Source organism: Nycticebus coucang, chromosome 10 (genome assembly GCF_027406575.1).
Source record: "Nycticebus coucang isolate mNycCou1 chromosome 10, mNycCou1.pri, whole genome shotgun sequence".
Taxonomy (NCBI): domain Eukaryota; kingdom Metazoa; phylum Chordata; class Mammalia; order Primates; family Lorisidae; genus Nycticebus; species Nycticebus coucang.
In genome coordinates, this window is record NC_069789.1 from 99,438,621 (window position 1) to 99,463,907 (window position 25,287).

General features: G+C 55.5%; 8 non-coding genes across 8 annotated transcripts; 5 read left to right on the plus strand and 3 right to left on the minus strand.

The window, feature by feature from the left end:
* The first annotated feature begins 4,430 nt into the window (after window positions 1-4,430).
* Window positions 4,431-4,502, plus strand: TRNAD-GUC (transfer RNA aspartic acid (anticodon GUC)). Its single transcript has one exon. It is a non-coding gene; the product is annotated as a tRNA-Asp (tRNA).
* Window positions 4,503-5,220: 718 nt separating this feature from the next.
* On the plus strand, window positions 5,221-5,292 carry TRNAG-UCC (transfer RNA glycine (anticodon UCC)). The gene has a single exon. It is a non-coding gene; the product is annotated as a tRNA-Gly (tRNA).
* Window positions 5,293-5,579: 287 nt separating this feature from the next.
* On the plus strand, window positions 5,580-5,651 carry TRNAE-CUC (transfer RNA glutamic acid (anticodon CUC)). The gene has a single exon. It is a non-coding gene; the product is annotated as a tRNA-Glu (tRNA).
* Window positions 5,652-11,461: 5,810 nt separating this feature from the next.
* TRNAL-CAG (transfer RNA leucine (anticodon CAG)) lies at window positions 11,462-11,544 on the minus strand. The gene has a single exon. It is a non-coding gene; the product is annotated as a tRNA-Leu (tRNA).
* Window positions 11,545-17,949: 6,405 nt separating this feature from the next.
* TRNAG-GCC (transfer RNA glycine (anticodon GCC)) lies at window positions 17,950-18,020 on the minus strand. Its single transcript has one exon. It is a non-coding gene; the product is annotated as a tRNA-Gly (tRNA).
* A 1,444-nt stretch (window positions 18,021-19,464) lies between these two features.
* Window positions 19,465-19,547, minus strand: TRNAL-UAG (transfer RNA leucine (anticodon UAG)). The gene has a single exon. It is a non-coding gene; the product is annotated as a tRNA-Leu (tRNA).
* Window positions 19,548-20,193: 646 nt separating this feature from the next.
* TRNAD-GUC (transfer RNA aspartic acid (anticodon GUC)) lies at window positions 20,194-20,265 on the plus strand. Its single transcript has one exon. It is a non-coding gene; the product is annotated as a tRNA-Asp (tRNA).
* Window positions 20,266-23,874: 3,609 nt separating this feature from the next.
* TRNAN-GUU (transfer RNA asparagine (anticodon GUU)) lies at window positions 23,875-23,948 on the plus strand. The gene has a single exon. It is a non-coding gene; the product is annotated as a tRNA-Asn (tRNA).
* Window positions 23,949-25,287: the final 1,339 nt, after the last annotated feature.

A 25,287-nucleotide genomic window follows, 5' to 3' on the forward strand; every position in this document is an offset into this window, starting at 1 on the left:
ATCTGTTCACCTGTTGCTGGGTGCCTAGGTCCATTCCCGAGTTTAGCTCGGGACAATAGTGCTGGCAAATATGAGTGTGGGCATGCAGGTAACCCTTTGATATATAGATTTCTGTCCCTTTGGATACATACCAAATCCAGTGGGTCTAGTTCGAGGTTTTTGAGAAATCTCTGTGCCCTTCTCCACAGTGGCTGTATGAATTGACATTCCCACCACCAATGATGCAGAGAGAGTCCTTTCCCCTTTGCCACATTCTGGCCAGCATCTGCTTTTGTGTTTAGAATGCCAGCCATTTTAACTGGTGTGGCAGATGATATCACCTTGTGGTTGGATTTGCTTTCCTCTGATGTTTAGTGTCATTGAGCATTTTGTCCATATACCTGTCTGTTGGCCATTTGTATGTCTTCCTTTGAGAAATGCCTGTTCAGAGGCTGGGCACAGTGACTGAAGCCTGTAATTCTAGCACTCTGGGAGGCTGCAACGGGTGGCCCTGAGCTCTCAGGTTCGAGACCAGCCTCAGCAAAAGTGAGATTCTCCCCTAACCCCATCTCTAAAAATAGCCAGTGGCAGGTGCCTGTAGTCCCAGCTACTCTGATGACTCAAGCAAAGAGAATTGCTTGAGCCCAAGAGTTTGAGGTTGCCATGAGAGTGACAAAGTGAAACTGTCTAAAAAAAAAAAAAATGCCCATTTAGGTGTTTTGCCTAGTTTTGACTTGCATTGCTGGGGGACGGGGGTGTTTGTTTTCTGCTGTTATTGTTGCATTTTGCTTTGCCATTGAGTTGAGTTCAGCATACCCTCTGCTTGTTAATCCCTTGTCAGATGTCATATGGGTTGTTTGCTGGTGATTTCTCCCATTCTGTGGGTTGTCTCTTCACTTTGTTGACTGTTTCCTTCGCTGAGCAGAAGCTTCTTTAGGTTGCTGTGGCCCCAACTGTCTCTCTTTGCTTCAGTTGTCCGTGCTTTGGACGTCTTACACAAAACCTCTTTGCCCACACCAACCTCTTGGAGCATTTGTACAGTGATTCCTTCTAGTACCTGCATAGTTCTGGTCTTAGATCTATGTCTTTGATCAATTTGGATTTGGTTTCGAGATATGGATAGCAGCTTCACTCTCAGGCCCTTTCAGGGAGTCCTGAGCTGCTCCAGGACACCCTGCTCAGCACCCTGAGCTGCTCCAGGACAGCCCAGCAGTATGGGCGAGGGCTGTGTCTCTCTTTTGGTGCCATGCCCTTTGCTCTGGCATGTATGATATGAGATGCCACCCCTGGGAATGGACAACTACACCCATAACCGCCACCCACCCACAACACAACCCCCAGATGACCTCCCAAGGTGATGGGAAGCTACACCATCCATAGGGGCTCAGTCTCCAGCCTGCCCCTCACACCAGCCACGAAAATTGAAGGTGCCGTGCCACCAAAGGGGCCAGAGTAACCAGTGAGTCTGGGGGTGAAGGCTGGTGGGGAGCAGGGAAGGATAAGGCCAAGAGTGTCAGACTGCGAGCCTGTCTGGTACAGATCCGAAAAGGGTATGGGATTCGACTGGACCCCTGTAAGGACAGACATTTACAGTGTCAGGTGTGTATTTGGGGGGTAGAATAGAAGAGACCCGAGGGAAAGATGTGCAACTGCTCCATGTTGTGTGGGGGCCTGGGAGGCGCGGTGGGTAAGCGAAACTCCCTGAGCGCAAACCTGGAGCACATGCCACGACACTATCCGTGTGCTTTTTGATGTCCTCGTGTGGTTTAATGCCTGACTGTGGGACCCTCTGGGAGAATGCGATCCGCTAGTCTCAGATGACTCGCTGTGCTCGCTAGGGGTTGGGCAGCCAGGGCACGCAGCCGGCAAGCGAGGGATAATGGAGAAATGCGAAGGGAAGAGGGGCGGCGAGCACGATTCCAGTGTGTGGTGCCCGGTGTTCAGTATTCCTGGAGGCGAGAAGAGGGTGAGGACCAAGGCGGTGGCAGGAAAGTGAAGAGAAAAGGGACCGAGGCAGGTGTGTGGCAGAGCGGGAAGGGAGTCTGGCAGACGAGGGCAAGCAGTTTGCTGGGGCGGGAATGGGGCAGAAGTGAGAGTTGTGCTGGAGGGCGGAGCTCGTGCCCGGCGGGGCGCGCGTGGCTTGAGTGGAAGTCATGCAAGAGTCAGCGTGGAGCGCTGCGGGACGTGGAGCTGCAGGACCAAAATGGGGTAGCATGCTGCATGGACTGGGAATAGAACCCGAGCTTCCTGCGTGGCAGGCGAAAATTCTACCATTGAACCACCCATGCACCAGGGACAGATGCCTACAGAGGCTTCCACAGTGGTATCCTCCTCGACTCTGCTCATGGCTTGTGGTGACCGTCTGCAGCGTTGGAGCGCGCCTACGGGCTGGGTCGAAGGGAAGCCGATGGACGACCAGTAGGACAGGCTCTGGTCAAGTCGAGGGCCCTAGGGCGCAAAGCACGTGCGCGCATAGGTCAAGGGCCGAACTAGCCAAGTCCGGCGCTTTTCCTGGCGCGCAAGGCTGCCGGATGAGCTGTCGGTGTCGCCAGGGGAAGCCAGTAGCGGGACAAGAGATGTGTAGCAAGTTTGGCTGAGCCCATACCTTCCCCCTCGGGAAAGACCCCCAGACCTGGATCCTGATCCCGACCGGTCCCTTTCCATGCTTATTGGCTCCCTTGCCTGCGGTGCTCTGTGTGCTGGAGCCAGCGGAGGCAGGGAGGAGTCTCGGGTACCGCCGCCACGTCCACGCGAGGCATAGACACCAAGCGAGCGAGTTCGAGCCTGGCTACGGCTCCCTGGCCAGTGGCCCGAGGTAGGGGGTGGAGTGGAAGGTGGGCTGGGTGGGACGTCGGGGGCAGGGGAGGGGAGGAAGAGGGAATGAAGGAGTAGAGCACTCTGGCAGAGCGGCAGCCGGCTTTCGAGCAGGCTGTAGGGTGGGCGGTGACAGCCGCTTGCCGCCTGGGGAAGCGTTGTGGCTCTGAGGTAGTCCTGGAGGGGACCCGGCGTTCATGGTCCGGTCACACGAATCTAGGGCTTCTGCTCGGGACTCCTGGGGCTAATCTCTCCAGGCTCCGGCTTCGCGGCCAGGCCCTATGTGCGGTATCGCCTATGTCTGGCGAGGAGGCGTCCGGCTGCCCGCGTGCTGGCGGTCAGGGCCAAGCCGGAAGAGCACTGCAGTGAAGAAGCTTGCTGAACACCTGTCTAGCTAGGCAGACGACCTCAGTAGGGTGTGGCGAGAACGGAATGGGCAGGCGGGGGCCGAAGCAGTGGGTAGAAAGGAGGGACTGTCGGATGGTGTGCCTCCGGTTGCAGAAGTGTACGGGCTCAGAGAGCGAGTCCAGAGTCGCGAGTCCTGAGTCATCGTTCGCCCGGCAGGAGCTGGAGGGGAAAACGTGGGGGGCTCGTCACGCGGGACAGAGACCGGCCGAAGGCAGGGGCAGGCTGTGTTGACAGGAAGAGAAAGGCAGGGAAAAGTGAGGAAGGTGGCCAGCGAGGTACTGAAGCGCCCAGGAGTGGGGTCCAGTGTGAGGGGGCGTGAGTTGGCGGGAATGTGTCTGTCCGAATGGCAACTGGACAAGGGTTACGGGTGCTGTTGGCTGCTGGTATCGGAGTGTCTGTGCGAGACCAGCGCATGGGCGGGAAGAAAGGGTGAGCCTTGTGCAGTCGCTGCGTTTGGGGGGTGCGCATAATGGGGACCGGAGCATGGAGAGTTGGGCAAGAGAGCGAGGCAGGAAGGCAGGGTCAACTTGTCGCCCAGGCCAAAAGATGGGCTTGTCGGGAGTGGGATTCGAACCCACACCTCCATGGGAGACTGCGACTTGAACGCAGCGCCTCAGACGGCTCCGCCATCCAGACGACTGGCCTAGATGCGACGCCCCTCACTTGGCTGCAGGCACCGGCGCCGGTGGCCCGCAACTTTACTGGTGCGCAAGCGAAACCACCCGGCACGTCGGCAGAGGGGGAGATGAGTGAGCTGACCTAGCTGGCTTCGCGTCGACGCCCCATCCCTCCAGCCCAGACCCAGCCGGGTCGCGTCGGGCCATCAGTTGCCACCAGCCCCCACCCACACCTCCCCTCGCTGGCTCCCGCGCGCGCCACGCGACTACCGCCTGGTCCCTCCCTTGTTTGCTCGCTCGCCCCTCTTCGTCCACGCTCAGTAGGCAACAGGGAGGATGCACTGGGAGGTTCCAATCCACCGGTGTACCAGTCGGGGTCCGGCTTCGGGTTGGGTGGGAGAGTGCTTTGCTGGGAGTGGCGGCAGGTTGGCTTTATCTACGCTGTTGGGCGTGGGCAGCGCGGTTGGGGTTGGGAGTGGGGGTGGCGGGGTGGCGTGTTTGGGCTGGGACGGGTAGCAGGTGCCAGAAACTTGCAGTGGGCAAAGGGAGGAAGGCAGAGCTAGGCGTTGACGCTTGCGGAGGGGTCGGGCATCGGATCCACGGCCATCGTCGTCCTCGTTAGTATAGTGGTGAGTATCCCCGCCTGTCACGCGGGAGACCGGGGTTCGATTCCCCGACGGGGAGGCTGCTACCCTTTTTGGCCACAGCTCGCAACCCAGCCTCTAGCGACCAAAGGCCCTTCTTCTCCACCCTCCTGCTATGTAGGCGCAGGCCGCCCTCTTGTGCCTGACCTGCCCGCCCCGCCCCCGCCCCAACGTGCCAACACTTTTCCCCCCACTCCACCCTCCCCCAGCCGTTCTCCTTACCCTGGAGATTCCCTTGGCCCCTTTAACTCCTTTGATGCCCCTCTCTCTCCCTCCACCCCGTCCTCTTTCCTTCCTCCTCGCCGGCTCCTTGGTTGCTTATGTGCAGCTGCCTGGTCGCGCCCCCACAGGGCCTAACCAGTAAGAATGGCCTCCCTACCACGCACAGAGCCTGGCGACCCCGGTGGAGGGGCAATGAGCGATTCCCGAGGGGTGCGGGCTGTAGCCTGGACAGGCCCCTGATTGAGAAGGGCTGCAGCCGAGGAGGGCCCAGCCAACAGGACCAAGGCAGCGATAGCACCATCCCCGGCAGGCAGACAGGCAGGCAGGCAAGCGGGTCGTAGGCAGGCGGGGCACAGGGGAAGAGGGGCTGGAGCCATGAAGCTGGGTTTGCGCAGGTAGGGCGCTGGACGGCCTCGCCCCGGGCGATGCCAGGGCGGAGCCGAAGGCTGGCGCGGCGCCGGGGCAAGGATCCCCGGCGAGGGCGAAGCACCGGCCGCATCCCCAGGCCAATGTGGCTGGGTTAGTGGTGTCGAGTGGCGTTGGTGGTATAGTGGTGAGCATAGCTGCCTTCCAAGCAGCTGACCCGGGTTCGATTCCCGGCCAACGCACTGGGTTGACCTTTTAGTGCAGGTAGGTAAAGGTGAGTGGTTTTGGCCTGTGTCTGCGTGCGTGCTTAAGGAAAGGAGGCACGCGGGGCTTGGAGGGTGCCGTAAGCAGGCGAGCTGCCAGGGCAGTCGAATTGCCAGGGCGGCGCGGACTGGCTTTTTTTTTTTTTTTTTTTTTGGTCTTTATTTTCAACCCAAGCAGGGCCCAGGCGCCCGGGTAGCACCGAGTGCTTGCCACCTTGGCTAGCAGCAGGTTCCAGGAGGCGCAGTCCCATTGCAACGGTAACCGCTCCCTGGTGGTCTAGTGGTTAGGATTCGGCGCTCTCACCGCCGCGGCCCGGGTTCGATTCCCGGTCAGGGAAACCTATCTTCTTGCGCGCTGCTCCCCCACCCCCACCCCCCATCCGGCGCCTTTACGCTTCTCTTTGACCAACAAGCTCACTAACTGACTCGCTCTCTTCTCCCACCTCCAAGCCGCCATTTCCCGGGCCCTCCACGTGCAGCCCGACCCTTGGCACCTGCCCCTCAGTCCACCAGGCCTTTTGCTCCCATCTGGCCTGCCCGACCATCGCCCCCTCGTTCCCATTCTTCCTCAGCCGCGAGCCCCAACCAGACCGGCCACCACAGTCTGCTTCCTCCCGTGGCCACCAGCAGACTCTCGGACCACAGAGCCAACGCCACATACACACACGCACGCACGCACACACATGCAATTGTCCACACATACTCATCCACTCGCTTCTGGCCGCCCAATGTGCAAGGACTCTCCAGCAGTGCCAAACCAAGCCTCGTGGGTGACCGGCGACTTCTGTCACTGCTGGGGAATCAGTGCCCACCTGGACCAGGGCCTGCAGTCTGGGACTTCACCACTTAGGCCGGAAAGCGCTCTGCCTTTTCCACTAGGTGCCAGGCCCGGAGTGCCAGTCGTCATTGGGCTTCTTCAGGTCAGTGGCCTCGACCAAAATGGGGGAGTGGAGCTGAGCCTGTGGGAGCCGGGGCCTCTGGCTAGGTGCCAGGGAGGCAGGAGTGTGAGAAATGGATTTCGTTTTTTAAAAATGTTCTTATTGATACATGGTATGTGTGCATACTTAGTGTGTACATGCATAGAATATGTAATGATCCAGTCAGGCTATACATCACCTTGGCTATTTATCATGCCTAGGTGTTGGACACTTTTCCAGTCTTCTAGCCATGTTGAAATACACATGACATTGTTGATTAACTCCATTCACTCTAATCTGCTGGGGGAACTCAGAATTCATTCCTTCTATCTGTCTGTGTGTAGCCTTTAACCAAACCCTCTTATTGCCCCTCTCCCTTCCCTGCCAAAGGCTCAAGCTCCATCTCCCATTCCCTGGCACCCTTCTCAGGCTCTACCTCCACAAGATCAACTTCTTTAGCTCCCACATATGAGTGAGAACACACATAGTTGTCTTTGTGTCCCTGGCTTATTTCACTTAACATAATGACCTCCAGTTTTGTCCATATTGCTGCAAACGACAGCCTTTTCAGGCTTCTCTATGGCCCAAGAGTATTCCACAGGGTGTAACTACACCCCATCTTGTTTATCCGTTCACCTGTTGTTGGGCACCTAGGTCCATTCCCTAATTTCAGTGGGGCCAATAGTGCTGCAGTAAACATGAGTGTGAGCATGCAGGTATCCCTTTGATATACGGATTTCTGTCCCTCTGGATACATATCAAATCCAGTGGGATTACTCAAACTGTAGTTTGAGGTTTCTGAGAAATCTCCGTACTGTTCTCCACAGAAGCTGTAGGTACTGACATTCCCACCACCAACTGTCATGTGGGGAGGATGTCCTTTCCTCTTTGCCACATCCTGGCCAGCATCTGCTATTGCCTGTCTTTAGGATGCCACATTTTAACTGGGGTGGCAGATGATGTCACCTTGTGGTTGGATTTGCTTTCCTCTAATGTTTAGTGTCATTGAGCATTTTTTCATATACCTGTCTGTTGACCACATGTATGTCTTCCTTTCAAAAATGCCTGTTCAGATCTTTTGTCCAGTTTTGACTCACATTGCTTGGGGGGGGGGAGGGTGTTTGTTTGTTTGTTTCTGCTATTATTGTTGCATTTTACTTTGCCATTGAACTGTTTGAGCTCCACATAGGCTCTGGTTGTTATTCCCTTGTCAGATGTAAGATGAATAGTTTGCAGGTGCTTTCTGCCATTCTGTGGGTTGTCTTTTCACTTTGTTGACTGTTTTCTTTGCTGAGGAGGAGTTTTTTAAGAACGCTGTGGCCCCAGCTATCTCTCTTTGCTTCGGTTGTCTTTGCTTCGGATGTGTTACACAAAACCACTTTGCCAGCCAACTTTCTGGAGCATTTGTCCAATGTTTCCTTCTAGTACCTGCATAGTTCTGGTCTTAGGTCTAAGTCTTTGATCTTTTTCAATTTGGTTTGGGGATATGGAGAGAAATAGGGGTCCAGTTTTCCCCCACATCATTTATTGTAAAGACTGTCCTTTCCCCATTGCACACTCTCAGCCCTGTCATAGAAATTGAGGAAGCTGGTTGGGAACACCACACAGCCACGCCCACCTGTGCAGGCTGTAGGGAGGTGCATGGCAGAGTAGACTTCTAGCTGACCTGCCATGGGCCTTTCCTTCTTGATGCTCTTTCTGGTCTTGGAATGGCAAGCCAAGAGCACACCAAAAAGGGGCCTACTGGCTTGGCACCTGTGGCTCAAGCGGCTAAGGTGCCAGCCACATATGCCAGAGCTGGCAGGTTCGAATCCAGCCCAGGCCTGCCAAGCAACAATGATGGCTGCAACCAAAAAAGATAGCCAGGTGTTGTGGCGGGTGCCTGTAGTCCAAGTTACTTGGGAGGCAGAGGCAGGAGAATCGCTTGAGCCCAGGAGTTGGAGGTTGCTGTGAGCTGTGATGCCACAGCACTCTACCTAGGGCAACAGCTTGAGGCTCTGTCTCAAAAAAAGGGGGGAGGGGGCTACACCTGTGCCCAGATTCCATTTCTGATCTCTCCCCTTTCCTGCCTTACCCAGGTGCCTACCCGTGGACCAGGTTGCTACCAGGTTGCTACCCAGGTAGCAACCCATGGCCATATCTATCCCTCCTATTCTGTGTCTGCTCCCCAAAGTAAACTGCAGAGGTCAGTCTACTTCCCACCAGGAAAGCCTGCTTTCTTCACAGGTCTAGCTGATACCTGATGAAGTGCACGCATCTGCGGTGTGATGTTGGCCAGGACAGTGAGTCCTCAGTTTCCTGTGCAGGCTGAGGCCCTATGGACAGAGGACCTTGCCATCACCACTGGAGGTCCTCTGGGGGTCGGTGGGTGACAGTGCCAGATGTTGGTGTCCATTCCTGGAGTCTCGTGGTTGGCATCTCACACAGGCCAGGGCAAAAGGCATGGCACCAAAAGGGGGATGCAGCCCCTGCACATGGTGCTGGGGGTGTGGTGTGGTGGGGATGTGGTGGGTTTTACAGTATTGGAGAGGTGAAAGAGTCCAGGGTGTCAGGGTGCAGCTCAGGACTTGCCGGAAGGGCTTGGGAATAAAGCTGGCCAGTCAGATAGAGCCTCTTCAGAGGCTTGGGGTGTCCAGGCACCTTCCAGTGGGGGGAATATATGTGTGTGTGTGTGTGTGTGTATGTGTTGGCAGCAGTCAGGGGACAGAGGAGGGGAACATGGGGAGGGGTACAGGAAGAGGTGAGGGAGTGAAGCCTCTTCTGAGGGATGGCAGGATGGGCAGATTACAGGCCTGTGTGACTGGGCTCTGGTCCAGACAAGATCCAAGATGGAAGGCCATGTGTTCAGAGTGGATCCCGTCCAGCACGCCCTCAACGCTTACCGGCGAGGATTGAAGATGCCGTGCCACCAGAGGGGTTAGAGTAACCAGTGAGGCTGGGGGTGAAGGCTGATGGTGAACAGCAAAAGGTAAGGTGGAGAGCGTGTGAAATCGAGCCTGTCTGGGCCAGATCCGAAAAGGCTATGGGATGCAACTGGACCCCTGTAAGCACACACAGGGAAGGATGTGCAACTGCCCGAACCTGGGCAAAAGCTGCAGATCCTGGATAAGGGTGGGTGTTGCTTGGGAGGCTGGGAGATACATAGTGCTTAAGCACAACGCACTGAGTGCAGACCTAGCGCACATGCAGTGAACTATCTGTGTGCTTTTTGATGTTCCTATGTGGTTCAATGCCTGACCATGAGATCCTCCGGGAGAATGTGATGTGTCCACTGGTTTCAAGAGACTCGCTGTGTTCTCTAAAAGGCAGCCAGGGCACACTTCTCCGACTAAGTGTGGTGAGCCAGGGAGCGAGGCAATGTTGAGAAATGCCAAAGGAAGAGGCCCGGTGAGAGCAGGTGCCAGCGTGTGGTGCCTGCCTGTCGGTATTCCTGGAGGTAAGACACGGGCGGCAAACGAGGCGTTGGCAGGTGAGTGAAGAGAAAAGGGACCCAGGCAGGTATGTGGCAGAGCGAGAAGGGAGTCTAGGAGGCGTGGAGTCTGATGGGAGGAGTAGAGCACTCTGGCACAGAGGAGCAGAGGTGAGAGATTTCCTGGTAGGCGCTGGTGCTGGACTGGGCACAAGTGAGTGGAGCTCATTGGGACCAAAACGCGTGGAGGCGAGAATTCTACCACTCAACCACCCATGCACCAGCGGTAGACTCCTCCAGGGGCTTACACAGCCATAGCTGCCTGAACTCTGGTCCTGGCTTATCGTGGCCGTCTGCAGCGTTTGAGTGCGCCCCAGGGGCCCGGTCCAAGGGAAGCTAACGGCCACCAGTAGGACAGACTCGGGTCACGTCGAGGGCCCTGGGGCACAGAGCACGCGCGAATAGGGCGACGGGCGGACTTGTCAGGTCCGTCGCTTTTCCTGCCGCCCAGGACTGTCAGGTGGGCTGTAGGTGTCGCCAGAGGAAGCCAGGAGAGGGACAGGCCCTGGCCGGAGCCCTGATCATCGGGCAGGAGACATGTGGTGAGCTTGGCTGAGCGCACACCTTCCCTCGGGCAGGCCCGGAACCCGACCTCAACCCCGCCCCAAACCTGGATCCTGACCCCATCGGTCCCTTTCCGTGCTGATTGGCTTTCTTGCCTACATGCTATGTGTGTGGGAAACAGAGGGCTGGAGAGGAGCCGTGGGTACTGCCGCCAGGGCAGAACCGCAGCTCCAGTATAGACGCCAAGCGAGCGAGTTCGAACTTCGCTCCTGTTCCCTGGCCAGTGGCCCTGCCCTATAGAAGTGTGGGGCCATCGGGTGAATGGGAAGTGGGCTGAGTGAGAGGTAGGGGCGCGAGGAGGGTTGGGAGGAGTAGAGCACTATGGCAGAGCGGCAACCGGCCCTCTAGCAGGCTCTGGGGTGAGCCCAGGCAGCCGTTTGGTGCGTGGGGAAGCGGTGCGGCACACAAGTGGTCCAGGCGGCGGCCCGGCGTTCGTGGTCCGGCCATGTGTATCTGCGGCTTCTGCTCGCGACTGCTAGGGCCAATCTCTCTGGGCTCAGGCTTCCCAGCCAGGCCTTGCGCCTGGTTCCTCCGTGTCTGGAGAGGAGGTGTCCCGGCTGCCCGCGTGCGGGCCGTCAGGGCCAAGCCAGGAGAGCGCTGCAGTGAAGATTGGGGAGCTCCAGTCCAGCGAGGAGGGCGACCTAAGTAGAGTGTGGCGAGCACAGAATGGGCAGGCAGGGACCGAGGTGGTGGGTGGAAAGGAGGGACTATCCGAGGGTGTGCCTCCGGTTGCAGAAATGTGCGTGCTCAGAGAGCGAGTCGCGAGTTCTGAGTCGTTAGTCGTCATTCTCCAGGCAGGAGTCAGAGGGAGAAACGTGGGGACTCTCCACGAGGGACAGAGCCGCCCGAAGGTTGGGGCCGGCTGTGTTGGCAGGAAGGGAAAGACAGGGAACAGTGAGGAAGGTGGCCAGCGAGGTACTGGGGTCAAGCGTGAGGGCGCGTGTGAGTTGGTGGGGAGTGCGTCTGTCCGAATGGCAACTGGCAGAGGGTAATGGGTGCTGTCGGTTGCCAGTACCGAAGTGTCTGTACGACGCCAGCGTGTGGGCAGGAAGAAAGGGTGAGCCTGTGTAGTCGCTGCGTTTGGGGTGTGAGCGTCAAGGGAGCTGGAGCTTGGAGAGTGGGCGAGGGAGCGAGGCAGGAAGGCAAGGTCAACGGGTCGCGGGTTGCCACGGGCGTTGCCTGGGCCAAAATGTGAGTTTGTCAGAAGTGGGATTCGAACCCACGCCTCCAGGGGAGACTGCGACCTGAACGCAGCGCCTTAGACCGCTCGGCCATCCTGACTTCTGGCTTAACTATAATGAATGCCACACACCTGGCCACAACGCCGCTATGGCACCCGCGCCTTTGGCCAGCAACTTTCCTGGTGTGCAAACGAAACGCCCCAGCGCATCCGCAGAGGGGGAGCCGAGTGAGTTGACCGGCTGGCTTCAGTGTCGATGGCCTATTCCTTCAGCCCGGACCCGGCCCGGACCCGGCCCGGCCGCGTCTGGCCATCGGTTGCCGCCAGTTCCCACCCCCGCCTCCCCGCGCTGGCTCCCGGGAGCGCTGCGCGCCCACCGCCTTGTCTTGCTCACTCGCCCGCCCCTCCTCGTCCAGGCGCGATCCCTACGCTGGACGCAGCAGCGAGGACGCACACGGAGGATCCATTTCACCAGGGTACCGGTCGGGATCTGGCTCCGGGTGCGATCGGAGGGTGCTTTGTGGGAGTGGTAGCAAGTTGGATTCGCCCACGGGGTTGGGGATGGGCAGTGAGGTTGGGATTTGAAGTGGAGATAGTGGCGGCGGTGCGGGTGCGGTTGGACGTGGGGCAGGTGCTGGGCGCCTGCGGTGGGCAGGGGGAGGAAAGCCGAGCTGGTCGTTGACCGCTCTTAGAGGGGTCGGGCGCCCAGGCAGTGGGCAACGCTGTCGTCGTTAGTATAGTGGTGAGCATCCCTGCCTATCACGTGAGAGACCGCGGTTCGATTCCCCGAGGCAGAGGTTGTTGCCCTTTTGGCCACCGCCCGCAACCCAACCTCAAGCAACCAAGCGCCCTTCTTATCCTCTGTCCAGCCAGGTATACACAGGGCACCCTCTTGTGCCTGGCCTGCCTGCACCCATCCAAACTCTCCTCTCCACCCCACCCTTTGCCCTCCGCCATTCTCCTTACCCGAAAGACCCCCTTGGCCCTTTTGGCACCCGTCGCCACTTGGACCCACCCAGGCCCCCCACCTCTGGTCCTCTTTTCTTCCTCTCCCCCGGCTGTTTGGATGCCTATTCGGAGACGCCTCCGCGCGCCCCTGGGACCCCCAGTGGAAGGCCGATGAGCGAGTTCTTGGCTGTGGGGACTATGGCATGGCCGGGCCCCTGGTGGAGAAGCGCCGAGCCAAGCGCCGGGTCACCCGTCCTGCCCCCGGGGAGGCCTGTGGTGTGCAGCAGTGGAGGGCCCAGACTGCACCACCAGCAGCAATAAGGCGGCCATAACGCCATCCTCGGTAGGCAGGCAGACAGGCAAGATGGTCGGTAAGCAGGCGAGGGCTGGGGAACCTGGAGCTGGAGCCGCACAGCTGGCATGCACAGGTGTGATGCGGGATGGCCTCGCCTGGCCGGGAGGCAGCGCGGAACTGCTGGCGGGCGCCGCGTCGGGGTAGGGTTGCCCTGGGTGTGGGCTACCCGCTGGCGGCATCCCAGGGCCCACGTGGTGGGGCTACCGTTGCCCAGCGGCATTGGTGGTATAGTGGTGAGCATAGCTTCCTTCCAAGTAGTTGACCCGGGTTCGATTCCTGGCCAACGCACTGAGCTGAACTTTTGCGCAAGTAGGTCCAGGTATGTGGCTTTGGGCTGTGTCTGCGTGCGTGCGTAGGGGAAGGAGGCGCGCTGGGCGTGGAAGGTGCAGCAAACTGGAGCAGAGCTGCCAGGGCATGGGGATTGCCAGGGGCGGAGGGCGGCTGGTCTTTCTTTTCAACCCAAGCAGGGCCCAGGCGTCCAGATAGCGCTGAGCGCTTACCACCTTGACGCTGGGTCCAGGAGGCGAAAGCCTGGCGCTCTGGGTCACGTTCCCTGGTGGTCTGGGCGCCTAGGATTTGGTGTTCTCACCGCCGAAGCCTGGGTTCGATTCCCGGACAGGGAAGTCTTTCTTCTTACCCACTGTTACCTCCCAGCCTTCCCATCGCCTTGGCACCTCCCTTTTGACCAACACGCTCGCTTCTCCCGCCTCCCAGCCACCACCTCTGGCGCCCTCCACGTGAGCCTGAACCCTGGTGCCTGCTCCTCAGCTCATCTGGCCTTTTGGCCCCATCTGCCCTGCCTGACGCTCGCCTCCTTGCTCCCATTCTTTCTCAGGCCTGAGCTCCGACCCTATCGGCCACTACAGCCTTTCTCCTGCAGTGGTTCCCAGCAGATTCTTGGACCACAGAGCCAACGCTACATACACGCACGCACGCACGCACACACGCACGCACACATAAGCAGCCGTCAACACATACTCTTCCACTCGTTTCTGACCACCGAATGGGCAAGGATTCTCAGGCAGCGCTATTTCTTTCTGCCAGGCCAAGCCTCGGACTACGGGCCACTTCTGTCCCTGCCCGGGGATCTGCGCCCACTGGACGAGGGCCTGCGGTCCGGGACATCGCCACTTACGCTGGAAAGCGCTCTGGCTTTTCCACAGAATCCTGGCCTGGGATTAGGCTCCCGCGTGTCTGTGGCTTTGACCAAGATGAGGGAGTGGAGCCTGTGGGAGCTGGGGCGTCGGGCTAGGCGCCAGAGAGGCAGGGGTTTGAAAAACGGATTTAGTTTTTTAAAAATGTTCTTATTGATACATGGTATGTGTGCATACTTAGTGTGTACATACATAGAATGATTGAGTCAGGGTATCCATCACCTTGGCTGCTTATCATGTCTACGTGTTGGACACATTTCCAGTCTTCTAGTCATGTTAAATTAGTCACGCCATTGTTAATTAACTCTATTCACTCGTAGCTGCTGTGGGAACTCAGAATTCATTCCTTCTATCTGTCTGTGTGTACCCAATAACCAATACCTCTTATTCCCCCTCTCCCTTCCCCGCCAGACGCTCAAACCCCATCTCCCACTCCCTGGCACCTTTCTCAGACTCTACCTCCACAAGATCAGCTTCTTTAGCTCCCACATATGAGTGAGAACACACATAGTTGTCTTTGTGTCCCTGGCTTATTTCACTTAACATAATGACCTCCAGTTTTGTCCATATTGCTGCAAACGACAGCCTTTTCAGGCTTCTCTATGGCCCAAGAGTATTCCACAGGGTGTAACTACACCCCATCTTGTTTATCCATTCACCTGTTGTTGGGCACCTAGGTCCATTCCCTAATTTCAGTGGGGCCAATAGTGCTGCAGTAAACATGAGTGTGGGCATGCAGGTATCCCTTTGATATACGGATTTCTGTCCCTCTGGATACATATCAAATCCAGTGGGATTGCTGGATTCTAAAGTAGTGGAATCTACCTCAAACTGTAGTTTGAGGTTTCTGAGAAATCCCTGTACTGTTCTCCACAGAAGCTGTAGGTACTGACATTCCCACCACCACCTGTCATGTGGGGAGGATGTCCTTTCCTCTTTGCCACATCCTGGCCAGCATCTGCTATTGCCTGTCTTTAGGATGCCACATTTTAACTGGGGTGGCAGATGATGTCACCTTGTGGTTGGATTTGCTTTCCTCTGACATTTAGTGTCATTGAGCATTTTTTTCGTATACCTGTCTGTTGGCCATTTGTATGTCTTCCTTTCAGAAATGCCTGTTCAGATCTTTGTCCAGTTTTGACTCACATTGCTTGGGGGGCGGGTATTTGTTTCTTTGTTTGTTTCTGCTGTTATTGTTGCGTTGTGCTTTGCCATTGAGTTGTTTAAGCTCCACATACACTCTATGTTTTAATCCCTTGTCAAATGTCAATGGATAGTTTGCAGGTTTTTTCTACCATTGTGGATTGACTTTTCACTTTGTTGACTGTTTCCTTTGCTGAGCTCAAGATTTTTTAGGTTGCTGTGGCCCCAGCTATCTCTCTTTGCTTCAGTTGCCTGTGCTTCAGACATCTTACACAAAACCACTTTGCCCAGACCAACTTCCTGGAGCATTTGTCCAATGTTTCCTTCTAGTACTTGTGTAGTTCTGGTCTTAGATCTAAGTCTTTGATCCATTTTGATTTGGTTTGGGGATATAGATAAAAATAGGGAACTAGCTTCATCCTTCAGTATGAAGATGTCCAATTTCCCCCCAAACCGTTTATTGTAAAGACTCTCCTTTGTCCATTGCAGACTCTCAGCCTCGAGGAAGCTGTGTTGCCTGTTGTCAACATGCAGTTTTATGTCTGAGTTCTGTCTTCTGTCCCAGGGGTCTGCGTGCTGTTTGAGTTCCTGGAGATTTGTAGTACAGTCTCAGTCAGCCTGCAGCTCCTGTCTTTGTGCTCAACATTGCTTTGGCCACTCCCGGTCTTTTTCTTTCTTTCTTTCTTTCTTTTCTTCCTTCCTTCCTTTTTTACTTTTCATAAAGGGTTCCTACATAAATTTTAGGATTTTTTTCTGTTTCTGTGGGAACTTACATTCCTACTAACAGTGTAGTGTATAAGAGTTCCCTCTTCTCCAGAGCCTGGCCAGCAGCAGTTATTTTTGGTCTTTTTAAGAATAGACAACCATTCTACTGTGGTCAGATGTTATCGCATTGTGGTTTTGCTTGGGGCTTTCCCTGTTGATAAGTGACTTTCAGCCTTTTTCCATATACTGTGAGGCATTGGTCTGTCTTCTTTGGACGATCTTTGCCCATATTTTAAAGGGATTATTTGTATCTTCCACTGTCAAGTTATCTGGGTCCTTTTGTGTGTTCTGGATTTGAAAATGAGGCTTGAGAGGTCAGGCAGGCTAGACCCACCAGGCAGAGAGAGAGGAGGTAGAAGGATGGAAATTGAGGAAGCTGGCTGGGAAGGCTGCACAACCATACCCATCCGTGCAGGCTGTGGGGAGATGTGTGTCAGGGTAGACTTCTAGCTGACCTGCCATTGGCCTTTCATTCTCAACTCTCTCAGTCTGGTCTCAGAATGGCAAGCCAGGAACACACCAAGAAGGGACCAATACCTGGTGCCAAAATTCCATTTCTGATCTGCCCCCTTTCCCATCAACCTGCTACCTGTCACCAGATCTATCCCTCCTAGTCTGTGTCTGCTCCCCAAAGTAAACTGCAGAGGTCAGTCTACTTCCCACTGGGAAAGCCTGCTTTCTTCACAGGTCAAGCTGACTACCGATAAAGTGTACACATGTGCCCTGTGATGTTGGCCAGGACAGCAAGTCCTCAGTACCTGTACACAGACTTGGTGCACAGACTGAGCCCCTATGGACAGAGGAGCTTGCCAGCACTGTGGAAGGTCCTCTGGGTGGGTCAGTGACAGTGAAAGATGTAGACATCCATTCCGGGGAATGGGGGACATCTCAGGCCAGCCAGGCCTGAGGGCAAAGGGCATGGCACCAAAAGGAGGATGCAGTCCCTGCACATAGTTATGGGGATGTGGTTGTGGTGTGGTGGGTTGGGGTATGATGGGGATGTGGCGGGTTTTGCAGTGTTGGAGACATGAAAGAAGGAGTCCAGAGTGTCTGGGTGCAGCTCGGGACTTGCTGAAAGGTTCTGGGAGTGAAAGCTGGACAGTCAGGTGGGGCCTCTGCAGACATATGGGGTCCGGGCATTGGTTCCGTGTGTGTTGGTAGCAGGCAGGAGAGGGGAGAGATGCGGGAAGGAACGTGAAGGGGGTGCGTGGGGAGGGGCACAGGCAGAGGTGAGGGAGTGAAGCCGAGTCTGGGGCTGGCGGGACGGACAGAGAGTGTTAGTGGGCTCTGGTCCAGGCAAGATTCAAGATGGAAGGCCGTATGTGTTTAGAGAGGATCCCGTCCAGCCCGTCCCCCACGCCACGGGCGAGGATCGGAGATGCCATGCCGCTAGAGGGGTCAGAGGAACCAGTGAGGCTGGGGATGAAGGCTGGTGGGGATCGGGGAAGGGTAAGGCGCAGAGCGGCAGACAGCAAATCGGTCTGGGCCAGATCCGAAAAGGGTATGGGATGCAACTGGACCCCCGTCAGGACAGACATTCACAGTGTCAGGTGTATGTTTGGGGCGGAGAGTAGAAGAGACACGAGGAAAGGATGTGCAACTGCCGGGGCAAAACCTGCGGATCCTGGGTTGCGTGGGGACCTGGGAGACGCACGTAGTGCAGACGTAGCGCATATGCCACGACACTATCCGTGTGCTTTTTGATATCCCAGTGTGGTTAAATGACTAACCGTGCGACCCTCCAGGAGAATGTGACGTGTCCGAGAGTCTCAGGTGACTCGCTGTTTTCACTACGGGTTTAGCAGCCAGGGCACGCTACTCTGACCACGTCAGTGGAGCCAGAGAGCCAGGCAAAGTGGCGAAATGCCACTTTGGGAAGAGGCGCAGCGAGAGTGGGTGCCAGCGTGTGGTGCCTGGCGGTCGGTATTCCTGGAGGTGAGAAGAGCGTGAGGACCGGAAAGGGAATCTAGGAGGCGTGGGCAAGCAGTTTGCTGGGGTGGGGGGAATGGGGCAGAGGTGAAAGCTGTGCGGGATGGCGGAGATAGTGCCGGATGAGGTACGCTTGGCTTGAGTGGGAACCACGCGGAGGACCAACTCCGCTGGGCGATGGGGCTGTAGGACCAAAAGAGGGAGAAGCAGGCTGCATGGGCCGGGAATCGAACCCGGGCCTCCCGCGTGGCAGGCGAGAATTCTACCACTGAACCACCCATGCACTGGTAACAGTTGTTTGCAGAGGCTCCCACTGCAGTATCCTTCCGGACGCTGGTCATCGCTTGTCTTGGCCATCTGCAGCGTTGGAGCGAGTCCCAGGGGTCCAGTCCAGGGGAAGCCGACGGGCGCCCAGTAGGACAGGCTCCAGTCATATCGAGGGCTCTAGGGCGCATGGCGAATAGGAGGACGGGCCGACTGGTTAGGTCTGGCGCTTTTCCTTCAGCCCAGGACTGTCGTATGAATTGTCGGTGTCTCCAGAGGAGCCCTGATGCCCATCGAGGCAGGAGACGTGTGGCGAGCTTGACCGAATGCACACTTCCCCTCGGGAGAGCCCCAACACCCCTCCTCCCCCACAGCCACGTTTGTATCCTGACCCCGACCGGTCCCTTTCCGCGCTGATTAGCTTTCTTGCCTGCGTGCTGTGTGTGAAAGCCATGGGCTGGAGAGGAGCCGCGGGTACCTCTCAGTCAGAGCCGAGCGCTGCTTAGGTATGGACACCAAGCCAGCGAGTGCGAGCCTCACTCCTGCTCCTTGGCCAGCGGTCCCCGTGGGAACACGGGGTGGTGGGTGCAGTGGAAGTTGGGCTGGATGGGAGGCAGGGTCGCGAGAAGGAATGGGAGGAGTAGAGCACTGTGGCAGAGCTACAGCCAGCTCTTGAGCAGGCTTTGGGGTTGGCACCGGCAGCCGCTTGGCGCGTGGGGAAGCTGTGCGGTAGAGTGGTGGTCAGGGCGGAGCCCGGCGTTCGTGTCGGGCCACGCATACTAGGGCTTCTGCTCGTGATTCCTGGGGCCAATCCCTCCGGGCTTGGGCTCCCGGCCAGGCCCTGTGGGGGTTTCCCCCCGTGTCTGGCGAGGAGGACTCCGGCTGCCCTGGTGCCACGTCAGGTCCCAGCCGGGAGAGCGCTGCAGTGAAGAGCTTGGGGAACACCAGTCTAGCGAGGCAGGCGACCTCAGTCGAGTGTGGCGAGAACGGAATGGGCAGGTGGGGACCCAGGCGGTGGCTAGAAAGGAGGGACTGACGGACCGTGTGCCTCCGGTTGCAGAAGTGTGCGGGCTTAGAGAGCCAGTCGCGAGTCGCTGTTCTCCCAGCAAGAGCCGGAGAAGGGAACGTGGGGAGCTCTCCACGTGCGACAGAGCCGGGCAGAAGGCGGGGGCGAGCTGTGTTGGTAGGAGGCGAAAGGCAGGCAAAAGCGAGGAAGGTGGCCAGTGAGGTACTGAAGCGACCGGGCGTGGGGTCAACTGGCAGAGGGTGACCTGTGCTGCCGGCTGCGGGTACCCGACACCAGTACATGGCGGGAAGAAAAGATGAGCCTGTGCAGTCGCTGCGTTTGGGATGCGAGCGTCAAGGGAGCTGGAGCTTGGACAGTGGGCGAGGGAGCGAGGCAGGAAGGCAGGGTCAACTGGTCTCGGGTTGCCACGGGCGTTGCCTGGGCCAAAATATGAATTTGTCAGGAGTGGGATTCGAACCCACGCCTCCAAGGGAGACTGCGACCTAAACGCAGCGCCTTAGACCGCTCGGCCATCCTGACGCCTGGTCCCAGAGGGATGTCCGTTACCTGGCTGAGACACGGCACGGGCGCCTGCGCCCTTTGCCGTCGACTTTCCCGGTGCGCAAACGAAACGTCCCGGCGCATCGGCAGAGGGGAAGCCGAGTGAGCTGACCCCGCTAGCTTCGCGTCGACATCCCATTCCCCCAGCGCGGACCCAGCCGCTCCGCGTCGGGCCATCAGCTGCCGCTAGCCCCCACCAGCACCTCTCCCTCGGTGGCTCTCGCGCGCGCCGCGCGCCAACCGCCCTCTTGCCCCCTTGCTCCCGTAACAGCCTCTCTTCGTCCAGGTGCAGCCATGCGAGGGGCGTCCCTCCTAGGCCAGCTGTCAGGATGGCCGAACGGTTTTAAGGCGCTGTGTTCAGGTCACACTGGAGGCAGTTAGGAGGACGCACTGGGAGGTTCCACTCCACCAGGGTACGTGGTCCGGCTCCGGGTGGAGTCGGAGGGTGCTTTGTTGGGAGTGGCAGCAGGTTGGCTTCGCCCCCTGGGTTGCGGGTGGGCGGTGAGGTTTGGGTTGGCATGGAGGTGACGGTGCCGGGCGCCTGTGGTGGGCAGGGGGTGGAAGGCAGAGCTAGGCGTTGACGTCCCAGAAGAGGGATCGGGTGTCCAGAGACCTGGCACAGCCGTCCTCGTTAGTATAGTGGTGAGTATCCCCGCCTGTCACGCGGGAGACCGGGGTTCGATTCCCCGACGGGGAGATTGATAGACTTTTTGGCCTGGCCTGTCCCGATCCGTCCAAACTCCTGCTCTCCGCCACCCTTGACCCTTTTGGCTCCCCTCCCCTTCTGGTTCTCTTTCCTGAGCCGCCTTGGCGCGCCCCCACAGCGCCCGATCAGCCTGAATGGACTCACGGGCCTGGGTTCCTCCGGTGGAAGGCCAATCAGTGAATCCCTGGCAGGGCAGGTGCGGGCTGTGGCCTGGCTGGGTCCCTGCTGGAGAAGGGCTCTGGCGAACCGGACGCCCGGCCACCTGTCCTGCTCCCGAGGCGGGCTGAGGCGTGCAGCCATGGAGGGCCCAGCCTGCAGCAGCAGCAGCAGGAAGGCAGAGATGTCGCCATCCCCGGCAGGCAGGTAGCCAGGCAGGCAGGCAGGCAAGCCGGTTGGGTAGTAGGCAGGTGAGCGCCGGAGGAAGGAGGACTGAAGCCTTGCCGCTGGCTTTCGCAGGTGGAGCGCGGGACAGCCTCGCCAGGCACCGCGGCAGTGAGAACCCAAGTGCGGTCGTGGCGTTGGGGCAGGGCTGCGCCGCCGCGGGTGACTAGCCAGCTGCAACCCAAGGCCCACGTGGCGTGGCTGCCGGCTCCGAGGGGCGTTGGTGATATAGTGGTGAGCATAGCTACCTTCCGAGCAGTTGACCCGGTTTGATTCCCGGCCAACGCACTGTGCCCACCTTTTTGCCCGTAGGTCAGGTGCGTGGCCTTGGCCTGCGTCTGCGTACTTGCGTAGGGGAAGGAAGCGCGCCGGGCTTGGAGAGTGTCAAAAGCCGGAAGAGAGCTGCCAGGGCGGTCGGATTGCCAGGGGCAGCGGGGACTGGTCTTTATTTTCAACCCAAGCAGGGTCCGGGCTCCCAGGTAGCGCCACTTGCCCGGGTGGAGAGGGCTGGGTCCAGGATGCGAGCCTGTGGTGGTTAGGATTCCATGCTTTTCACCGCTGCGACCCGCGTTCGATCCCCCGTCATGGAAGTCTCTTCTTGCGCGCTGCTGCCTTCGCGCTTCCCTTTGACCAACCCGCTGCTTCTACCTCCCAGCTACCACCTTGGGCGTCCTCCACTTGCAGCCGGACCTCTGGCGCCTGCCCCTCTTCCGATCTGGCTTTTTGGCCCGGTTGGCCACCTGTAGGCCTTCCGCTTCTCCCCCTCTGCCCTGCCAGACGCTTGCCTCCTTGCTCATCCACTCGCTTCTGGCCGCCAGATGTGCAAGGACTCTCCAGCAGCGCTATTTCTTCCTGCCAAACCAAGCCTCGTGGCTGACGGGCCACTTCATCTGTCACTGCTGGAAGATCAGCACCCACCTGGACAAGGGCCTGCCAAAAAGTGCTCTGGCTTTTCCACTAGGTGCCAGATTGGGCTCCGTCGTGTCAGTGACCTTGACCAAAATGGGGGAGTGGAGCTGAGCCTGTGGGAACCGGAGGCTCTGGTTAGGCGGCAGGGATGCAGGGGTCTAGTATCACATTTTGACCTGTTTGATTTTCTATGATCACGAAAGACAGTAGGCTGTGGCCAAGATTGGAGGCAAGGTGGGAAAATAACACAAATGGACTCAGTCCTCTGTTTCTCATGCCAGTCAGGATACTCCTGGAAAGCATTTTATTGGCATTTCTTTCTCAGTGCTCTCAATTCTGTCTCAAAATGCCAAGGAAGAAACCTGGAATGCCCCTTTACCAGCACCTAGATTTCGTTTTCCTATTTTCTACTTCTCACCTTACATGTCTTTACATCTCTCCACCCCTCTACTATCCCTGTATCCGACTTATTTTTTGATGCTCTCCAAAGCTACTGCATAGGTCATTCTATTTCCACTAAAACTTTTTGTCACATATCAGAATAACTTTTCACATATACCCTGTATAACCTCACCTTGCTGGACATTCCTTCTGACTCCATTGTACTCAACTCCTTCTCTGAGTCCAAGACCCTGGGATAGCCACCTCTTCAATCCTTTTCTCATTTGCCTGTATTCTCCTTCCTACTGTAATTTTACACGGGTGACCGACAACTGGGAGCCTGAACTACTTGTCATCCCAGCTCTTGGTTCCCACCTCTATGGATCTCTACTTATTTTGATAGATAGCTGCTGAATCTACCAGGTAGCTTAGTGTTTATTTCCCAGGTCAGAGGTATCGCGTGGACGTTTCATTCCTCCAGCCCGGACCCAGATGGTCCGCGTTGGGCCATCAGCTGCCACTAGCCCCCACCCATGCCGCTCCCACTTTTAGCTTTGCAGAAACCAGAGCTTCCATTTTCTTGCCCACTGTTGATCACCAAGCCCTTTTAAGGAAAGTTCAAGGATAACAAAGTCTCCCAACTCTGTGGATCCAGAATATCTGCAATGTCTTCCAAAATCTGCACTGTAGCAAACTTCACCTGTGGAATTTTTACAGAAACATTTTGAATCTAACCAAGTACACTGAAGTGATCAGTGCCTACCAGCTGGAGCTGTTTGACCACAAAGCCTGGGAGTTATATCCCATTATTTTCCATTTTTAAAATATCACTTCTGGTTTGCTTTAAAAAATAGTGTCAATAACTTTGTTGCTGTTTAGAAAGACAAACTCTTGTAAAACTAACCTATTAGGTGTAGCATTGCCATTTTTCAAAACTAAGTAAGATTTAATGTGTGGTGAGTTTCTCTAATCAGGAACTTCTGAATATCTCATGGGAGCTATCAGTAAAAATGTCAGAAGGTTTGGTAACAATTATCCAGGCTGTAGAGATCTCTGAAAGGCTAAGTGCTTTGAAAATTCCGAAGAATCAGGGAGAAATTACATTTATTTCTAAGAATGATTTTCTTGATTCAAAATAACTGGGAGACAATGAATCTTAACAATAAAAAAAAGATTAACTGCTTACTCACTAAACAAATAATAAATATATTCTGAATTAAAAAAAAAAACAAAATAACTGGCAGATTGGTTTCATGTTTCAATGTAAAAAAGTAAATATAATTGAATTAGTTACAAAGTAGTCATTCCCTACAGAGAACCATGGCCATTGGGGATATTTTTTAATTACTGGGGATGGTGAAGGGATGTGAACTTGTATGTTCAATCTCCTCCATCTCTTGGGTCCCAGATGTTTTTCTACCTTCCCACGGTATATTCAGTACTCTCCCTCCTTACCTTTGAGAATCATATTCTGGAGATTGTGGAGCTCCTTGCCATAATTAAATTGTGTCTTTGAACAGGCACTTGGCATCTGAATTTAAAATTCGGAAAGACACAATATCCTTGGACTTCAAAGAACTTTAGTGGTATAAAGGCATCAAGATTATCTTCCACACAGTGATCATTAGTTCAAATCAGCAATAAGTTATTCTCCCAACACTCACTCCATTCCCCATTTCTTCAAGTCATTAGTGAACTTGATTTTACTCCTATCTGGTTCTCAACTTTGGGAGAAAGAGGAAGTGGCTTTCTGCTAGAAGGAAGCAAGCACGGTTTTGAATGTTACATAGCAGAGATGGTTTCATGTTCTGGGTTTTAAAATTGCCCAACTAAGACCTAAAGTGGAAGTTACAAAATGACGAGGCAGTAGAATTAGTGTTTGACTAAACATCTACAAATATGACATGTAAGAAGAGCTCACTTAGGTCAGTCTCTGTGGCGCAATTGGTTAGCGCGTTTGGCTGTTAACCAAAAGGTTGGTGGTTCGAGCCCACCCAGGGACGACTGAGATAGCTTTAGTTTTTTTAAGCATTATTCTCTGACCTGTGATGACCAGAGATACTCTGTTTTTTTTCTTGATCCTTCCTCTGTGACACGGAAGTTCTAATTCACAAGCCTACAAATTGATTACTTTCTAAAATGCATTTTCTAACATCCTCCACCCCCACACATTAGGAGGTCATCTAGAGCCAAATTACCGGCACTTGTACTTCCTTTCCCTCCAGAAGCGAATCCTTTTGGGAGCTTCTTTTCTTCATAAACTTGCAGCCAGAGGGCCTTTATGGGTGGATGCTGGTACTACAGAAAATAGCTTTGGCTCTTTCTTGCTCAATTAGCTCCGGCAGCAGATGCTAAACAACTGGAGAAACTCAATGACCTCAGTCTAATTTTAAGGGCCACAAAACTTCACTTACATCCTCTTAGGGTTCAGGCTGGTCCAAAAAGTAAAATTGACATAAAGTAGATCAACAGGAGAAAAACACATGAATTTCTTTAAATACAAGTTTTATGTGGCACTGGGACCCTTATAAGGAAATGAAGACTGGAAGAAGCAGTCAGTTTCTTATATTCTAAAATGGATAAAGAGTAGTCAGCTGTGAAGAAGCAACTCCATTACGTGAGGAGGCTTAAAAAACACAGTTATTTCAACAAGATCTGTCCAGAATTGTCTTGGTCTCATTCTTGAGGATAATGATGTTACAACGTCCATATGTGAATCTCATGTCCTGCTTTGAAGAAACAGCACAGTCAGAGTGATCTTTTTGCATCTGCTGTTTGTCAAGTGCCTTTAACTTAAATAGTCAAAATGCCTGAGTGGTATATTTTTAACTCTTTTGAGAGCCAGTATTCCACTCACTAATGTGCTTTAATTTATCTGACTACTCAGATAAATTATAGCTGGACACTACACACAGGACTTCAGCAAAGGTTCTAGAAATAATTCATTATAGGTTTTGTCCTTGGCCCCAACTCTTCCTGTTTCATATTAAATACACGCTCTTTAGGTGATCTCACCATGCCAGTGCCTGCAATGGCACGGACAACTCTCAAATTTGTGTCTCCAACACTTCCTCTTTCTAAAGCCATCCACGCATCTACCTTCCTGCTCATGCAATGCTTTGGCCCTCAGGGTCACCCTCTCCCAAGCCAAGTCCATCTTCTTCACATTCCCCTCAGCAGGAATCTTCTCTAGTGTTCTCTCTCTCAGTGAATGGTAGGTAATATTGCTTCAGGGGAACAAGCCAGAGGGAAGAGGGACTTTCTCCAAATCTCTTTCTCTCATCCAGTATATCTACTAGTTATCAAGTCCTTTTCATTTTAATTCTCTGGCTTTGATTCCTG